Source organism: Triticum dicoccoides, chromosome 4A (genome assembly GCF_002162155.2).
Source record: "Triticum dicoccoides isolate Atlit2015 ecotype Zavitan chromosome 4A, WEW_v2.0, whole genome shotgun sequence".
Lineage (NCBI taxonomy): Eukaryota > Viridiplantae > Streptophyta > Magnoliopsida > Poales > Poaceae > Triticum > Triticum dicoccoides.
The window spans coordinates 76,663,106-76,670,826 of record NC_041386.1 but is presented as its reverse complement, the minus strand read 5'-3'; the positions used below and the strand labels follow the sequence as shown (position 1 = coordinate 76,670,826).

The 7,721-nt window shown below is 43.0% G+C and overlaps 1 pseudogene; it reads left to right on the top strand.

Moving 5' to 3' along the window:
- Positions 1-339: 339 nt before the first annotated feature.
- On the top strand, positions 340-3,581 carry LOC119283416 (annotated as a pseudogene).
- Positions 3,582-7,721: the final 4,140 nt, after the last annotated feature.

The window sequence follows — 7,721 nt, the reverse complement described above, 5'->3', positions numbered from 1 at the left end:
CGACGCCGTACGTCGCGTGCGACGTCGCACGCCTACCCGCGTATGCCGCACCCGTCGCTGTACGCCCGCCCGCCCACGTAACCACACCCGTCGTCGTACGCCCTAACGTCTCGACGTTGGCGTGGACAGTTGTTGGAGGAAAAAAAGACACGGTAGCTGCCGACGCCCGCCGTCGAAACCCTGAACCCTAACGCATCCACGCCGTCTCCACGTTGGCCCCCATCTGCACGAAGTCGCCGTCGCCCGAGTCGCGGCCCAAACAGGCCGCCGCGCGTGCCCCGGCGGCTTTACCGCTGCCGGCGCGCATGCCCGCCGCCGCATTCCATTCCCGTCGCCCAGATGGCCGCCCACCCGCGATCTACGTCGTCGCCTCCCTCCGCGCACTACGCCTACTACGACCAGCCATCGTCCTCACGCCGTCGACACCTGCCTCCGCCGGCCAGCAACGTCATGCCGTCATCACGTTCGTCATCGGAGGAAATGGATCCGGCTGAAATCCTCGCCGCCGTGCAAGAGGTTGGTTGAGACATTGTTGTGCTTGATAAGATAGTTGTTTTAGGGATGATGTTACACGGCGTTTGATTCATCGTACAATTTTTTTTAACTATATATAGTTAGAGGAGGAGGGAGATTATGATGGCGATGATTACGGCGAGGACAATGAAACCTCGTCGCGGAATATGGATGAACCTCGTGAGGAGAACTACATGAGTTTGGATGAATCTTATAGTGGCAATGTAAGTGTGATCAATGTTGATAAAACAATAAATATGAGGGGGTAAATATGATAGACCGTACGGAAAATTTAATATTTTTTTTGCATGATGCAGCGACATGGCGATGATGATGATGATATGGATATAGATGATTCATTTGCTGAAAGTGCACTCCGGGTATGTTATTAATAAAATCAGAGAAGAAATGACATAATAACCATATGAGCGCTTACATGTTTTTTTTTTGCAATGCACGCAGATGGACGAGGACGGGGACTTTGTGAGGAATATTGTGGACGATGAAAGTGACAAATCGCATGTTGATGCATCTCATGATGACAGCTCCAGCAAAGTAAGTTTTGAAACTTACATCACTAAAGTACATTTTAAAATTATAACTGACTGACATAAATGGTTTAATGCATTAATTTACAGGGAGATGTAGATGGTACAAGCGGGAATGATGAGCATGTTGGTGATGATCTGTTTAATTTTGACATCGGATTTGATGAATATCAGCAAGAATCATTGGACATGCATTGGAAGGTCATGAGGAAGACGTTCAAGTCACTAGGAGATGCTTACAATTTCTATAATCAGTATGCGTACGAGCGTGGTTTCAGCGTAAGAAAGGACTCACTGAAATATTCAAAAGGTCCTGAGGCAACTAAGCGCTTGAGAAAGTATGTGTGTGCGAGAGCTGGGAAACGACAGGCAAAACGTTGTACAATGGAAGGCAGGACCCGCAGGCTGAGAGGGGAGACTCGTTGCTTCTGCGATGCACATATAACTTTGAAACTTGATAAAGAGCGTGACGTTTGGTATGTCAGCAGTTTCAATGATGATCACAGTCACGTTCTAGCTAGACCGGATGAAGTCACGTTTCTTCGGTCTCACAATCAGATAAAAGAATATCAGAAGGCTGAGATCTTAACCATGGCAGGTGCTGGAATCAAGAAACATATGATTTATGATCAACTCATTGCGCGCTCCGGGTCATATGCAAAGGCTGGTTTTGGGAGGAAGAAGCTTTATAACATGTGTTATAGAGAAAAGTGAAGTTTCTTGCACAAGGTGATGCAGACACTCCCATTGGGATCATGATGACCAGAAAAGAGAGAGATCCAGATTTCTTCTTTGAGCACACCATCGATGATGAAGGAAGGCTGAAAAACATATTCTGGTGTGATTCTCAATCACGTCGAGACTATGTTGACTACGGTGCTGTGATAGTCTTCGACAGCACATACAGGATGAATAGGTATGGCATGCCATTTATACCTTTTGTCGGTCTGAACAACCACCATTGCACCATGGTATTTGGTTGTGCTCTTATGTCTGACGAGACGGAAGATACATATGTTTGGCTGCTTCAGATGATGAAGGAAGGCTGAAAAGCATGTCATAAACCATTTTTATTCGACAAGTTGAAGGCGGCTCTGAGGGACATAATAGATAATGATTACACTGAGGAGGATGAGCCTGGTGCGGAGGTACAGTTTGTGAACGACGATGCATTCAAGCCTAATCAAGATCATGGTCTTGTTCGTGATCCCGCAAAAGTTAACACCAAAGGCGCACCAAAACAGAATATTAAAGGCCGCGGTAAGGATGGTCCTGATGTGACTAAAAATGGGCGACCAAAAGCTTTTGATGAGAAAAGCAAACGTCAATGTGGACTGTGCGGTGTTACGGGTCATTATAAGTCCACGTGCCCTCAAAATCCTAAGTATGATTTTCTTATGTTATTGTATATGTTATTGTTCAAACCGAATTTATTTGTTCATTGTGAATTAACACATATCTTATTGTTATGTAGGAACTTTGCTTAACTTGTGGAGTATGGAAGATTGGTTCACCCTTTGATTGAAGACAGTTTTATTATGGATGGCTATGGAAGATCGTTCCACCCTTTCATTGAAGACAGTTTTTTAATGTTCTATACATTTGATCTTTAATAATTGTTATAATATGTTATATGAACTTATTTTACTTCGTTGATGTCAGACTATTTTGTTTTGATGACAGACTATGTAATGCAAGAAGGAGTTTTACTTTGTTTATTTTGATGTGTTAATTTTTACTGTTAATTTTGTGCAAGTCACTGTTGTTTATTTTGACGTGCTCATTTTTGCATAGTACTGCCGTCGTTGTTTACTGTATATTTTCTGCATTGCATGGTCGCCGTCGCTTAGAATGCCGTCATTTAAAAAAAACACCCGACAAGTGCGCTGGCGGCACTATCCCACAGTGCCAGCGTCGGCCGGCGGCACTGTCCCACAGGGCAGAGTCGGACGGCGGCAGCAGTACAAGGCAACGAAAGGAGTTTGATAGCCTTTGTGCCGCCGGGTATATAAGCCGGTCGTCGCGCGCTCCGTCGGCCAAGGTGGGACTAAACATCCCAAGTCGCACCGCGTGCTTGGGCCGTCGTCGCGCCGTGGGCGGAAACAATGATATTGGGCCGACCCACGTGGTCACGCGCGTCGCTGCAGGCACGGCGGCTGCGATAGCTAAGTTTTAGTCCCACCTCGCCCGACGGAGCGCGCGACGACCAGCTTATATACCTGGCGGCGCACTTGCAGTCAAGCGTCTTTGATTAGTTATGCTACCCATCGTTCGACGCTGCCCTGTTGGACAGTACCGTCGGTCCTGTCTGACGTCAGACTGGCCGGCGCACTTGTCGGCAATTTTTTTTATAGAAAAGGAAATTAAGAACGTCGGTGTTATAATAAGCGACATCGACAGTGCTTTAATGTGCATAATAAATACATGTACATTTTTTTAACATTCAGCAGTACAGGAAAACAACTTGACGACTGCACAACTATAAATATGAAGATTTCAAATGTAAAGACAACAGCATGAAGACAACATAATAATCCAAATGTCATTCTCGACTTAAATATTCAAAATAGTAGTGTCTTCTTCATCACAAGACATGATAGTCGAAATAAATGTAAACATTATTTGAGCCTACAAAATTTTCTTTTACAAATTTTTTGGCACATTTATTTCTTCTTTGCAAGCTGGGTAACTTTGTCCTTCACATCGTTGAGCGTATTTCTCTCCGAAAAAATAAGCTGCGCAATCATTAAGTCCCTCGATTTATCAATTGACCCCTGTTAGAACTTCATATTAGTACAATTCAAATAGTATTACATAATGAATTTAATTGAATATAAGCATTTGAAAAAAAATCAGACCTGAGAAAAATGGCTTGTCCATTTTTCACCGTTCCAATATTGAAAGCATCGAAGAACAAATATTCCACATGAATTGCTGGTCCGTACAAACAACAGTTCATAAGTTCGCATTTGAGGTAAGATATTAAAACAATATGAAAGTATTTACTCACCCGTCTTCTTGTTGTGGGATGTTATACGTTTTGATAGGCCAGGTAGACACATCCGGAAAATTCACAACACCGCTCGCATTCGCATCACGTATGTCATATCTAAGTTGATTTTTCTGTTCATATAAATAATAGCACGAAAAGAATTTAACATAGTTCAGTTACTAAATGATAATTTCAATATGCTCATGTAAATTTATGCCGTACCAGCTCCTCAAGTTTTTCTGTAATTTCACTGTCAAGTTCGGGTCCCATCAAAGAATCAAGAACCTGGAACTCTTCCTTCGGGCGATGCATGACAACCGAAACCCAGTGGGTATTTCCCTTATTAAGAGGAATATAATGCTGCATCACAACGAAAATATGATGCAATCAACATATACTATCTTATTATTTATATCCTATATATGCATATTTTAAGGCAGTTGAACTTACCTTATCTTTTTTAAAATACTCATCGGTGCATCTATTCAAGGGTCCATTCTTCTTCGCCACAACTTCGTTGTCATTTTTTCCTCCCTGGGTGTACGGTCTAAATTCAAGTAACCAATTGACCAGCCAGGTCGGCATTATATGACGATCTTCACCAACAACTCCTAACAGATACGATGAATAAGCATTGATAACCTGAAAATAATTTAAATGATGTATGATAATTCCAATTTGCATTGAATGCTAATAGAAAACAGAACAATAACTTACATCACTGGTTAGCCATTCATGGTCAAGAATCTTACAAGCCCTCTCTGCACTTAGACCTTTGCGCATGCCATCATTGAATATTTCCTTCTTTCTATGTTTTGCTGACCGCTGGTAAGCACGAACAAACTTAACACTAGCTTTAATCACATCGTATTCTTCTTCAAAGACTTCTTTCTCGAATAGTTCAGCAATACATGACGGTAATATGTTAATAATTCAATGATAAGTAGTAATTTCAGCTCGAAAATAATATGATAAAACTCACTTGCTTTTGTTGAACGCTTTGTAGGTATAACGGGAATATAAGGAGACTTTATAAGGTTTGATCGTCTCCGCTTCCGTTTCCCTACACCCTTCTCCTCTACCTCATCTTCTCCAATACAATCTACCGATCCACGTGATGCGATTTCATTTGTTCCTAAAGATGTAACGGATTTCTCATCAGATACCTCAGGAACTTCGATAGGATCTTCTTCATCACCCTTGAAACCATCAAAATATTCAGGTGTGCAATAATAAGGTGTCTTCTCTTCAGAATCATTAATATCATCTTCATCATCCTCTTGCACATTCTTTTTTCCCGGTGTTTCAAAATTGTCCACGTCAAGATTATATACAAATTCCTTACGAGGTTTTCCACCATAGTTTCTACTTTCACTATTTTCACCGTACTCATTCTCTTCTTCTTTTTCACTATCACCGGCTTTGTAAAATACAGCGCTTTTGTTCAATTTCTCTATGACCCTCTGTGATTAAAAATTAGTTGTAATTAGTTATGTGACACATCGAAAACCATTGTGAACGGCAAAATCAGAAAACTTGTACCTGTGCGCATAGCTCTGGCATACGAAGCATATCCTTACGAATGTGCTTCAGCTCAGTCAAAATCCGATCCATAATAGGGTTCTGGGTAGCTGAAGCCTCAGATGTAATGTTAGGCTTTCTCGTACTGGCTTTCTTGTTCTTTTCAGCCTGTTCCATCTTATTTTGTTTAAGCGGTACTCTTCAGTAATGGTGTCATCGATCTACAACATAAAGAATCATACAATCATATTTAATTAATAATTAATTGCAGACTTTAAATGGAAAAATAAATATTTAACGTATTACCATTCCAACACCACGACCATTTTGAAAGTCGTACTTGTCTCTTTTCTCCGCTGCCGCTTCTGTCCAATTCCTCATGAAGGGGGTCAACAACACTAAAGGATCATACTTTGGACCGGTGCTTGGCTGCACCTTCTCCCAATATAGATACTGCAAAACAAACACACAACCATTTAGCATGTGTTACACTATTATTACATAATACAACTATTCAATTTTAAAAATAAATCATACCTGCAGAAGTGCTAGGTTGCCACGTGGCCATTCCCTAACACGACCGGGCTGCAAGACCGTACCAATCTCCGACAAACAAAACCGCAAAGTGAACGCGTTCCAGTTGAACTTTTTTATCTGCCTGACATCTTGCACTAGTGCATAATAATTCTTCCGAATGTACTCATCAGACACTGGTGCAATTATAGTCCCTAACAGGACAAGAAACGCCATCCGAACAAATTCATCGTCCGCGTTTTTATTTCTCACAATCTTCTCAATAAGATCATCAATCAATATTTTACCATTCTTCTTGTTAACAAAACTAGCTGGAATTTTTTTTATTGCTTTGCCTTGGTCCATACTCAAAAAACTAGAAACATCAATTCCTTCATTCTTCAAACCAAATATAGCAAACACATCATCAGGCCTCAATGAAATCAACCTTTTTTCCGGCTGCCTCTTGCACCATGAATTTTTTACTACTAGGATTGTAACATTGAATCATAAGCGCAAGCAAATTATCACGCATCTTGACCAAAGGTATTCGTAACATGCCCTCCATCTCTGTTTCGTAAAACGTAAATCGCTGACTTGATGTTAATTTATTAACAAGAGTAACCCATTTTTCTACAGAACATGCAATCACACCATCGATGTCCATACTGCATATAAAAATATCTATGTGACGTTGCACGCAGCTAATGTGTTATATAATGTTGAAAATTTTAAAATATATACCTGCCCGACGGCGACTACAGCGGGCGACGGCGATCACAGCGGCTGACGGCGGCGTCTGACGGCGTGTTCACAACCGGCGCTGATGGCGAGTGGTGACGTCAGCCGCTGATGACCGGCGCTGACGGAGGGTCCTGACGTCGACTATTGCTGGGTGACGACAGGCGTTGACGACTGGCACTGACGGCGGGTGGTGACGTCGACTAGTGCGGGCTGACGGCGGCGCGACGCTGTCGGGCGGGGAAGGACAGTGTGGGCGACGGGCGACGGGGATCAGATCGGGCGCGTCGTCGGCACGTACAATGCAAAAAGGGCATGCGCGACGTGATTGGGCGACGTGATTGGGTGACGTGCGTGTTTGTCGGGAATATTCCCTCGGATAGCGACGGCTCGTGCAGATATTGGGCAGATATTTTGCTGCGTCGGGCCCGCGGCGATTATTAAGTGGGCGACGGCCAGTCTACAATATTGAATATGTATTTATTTATTTATTTGTATAATTTTGTCATTTAGTGTATTTTTTATAAACTTTGCACGAAAAACAAACATGTTTTGTGCCCAATTTTTTTTCACGGGCCATAGTGACCATGCAGGGCACACACGCAAAAATTTGCCGCGTTTCGAGTCCGTATGGATTTTCTACGATTTTCCGGGCCGAAAACCCCTAAAATACTGCCCGGACGTGACGCAACTTGCGTTCATTGTCGGATTTCATTCATTTTGGCCGTGGGGTGCCCGGGTGGGGCCCCACACGCACTGCCAAAAGTTGGGTGCATTCCGTGAAACCGCTCAGGTACTTGCTGTGGAAGGGGGTGGTTGCGGTATGGCCGGAGGGGACCCTCGGTCGCACGTCTCCGCTTCGCATCCGCCAAACGTGCCCAATTTTTTTCACG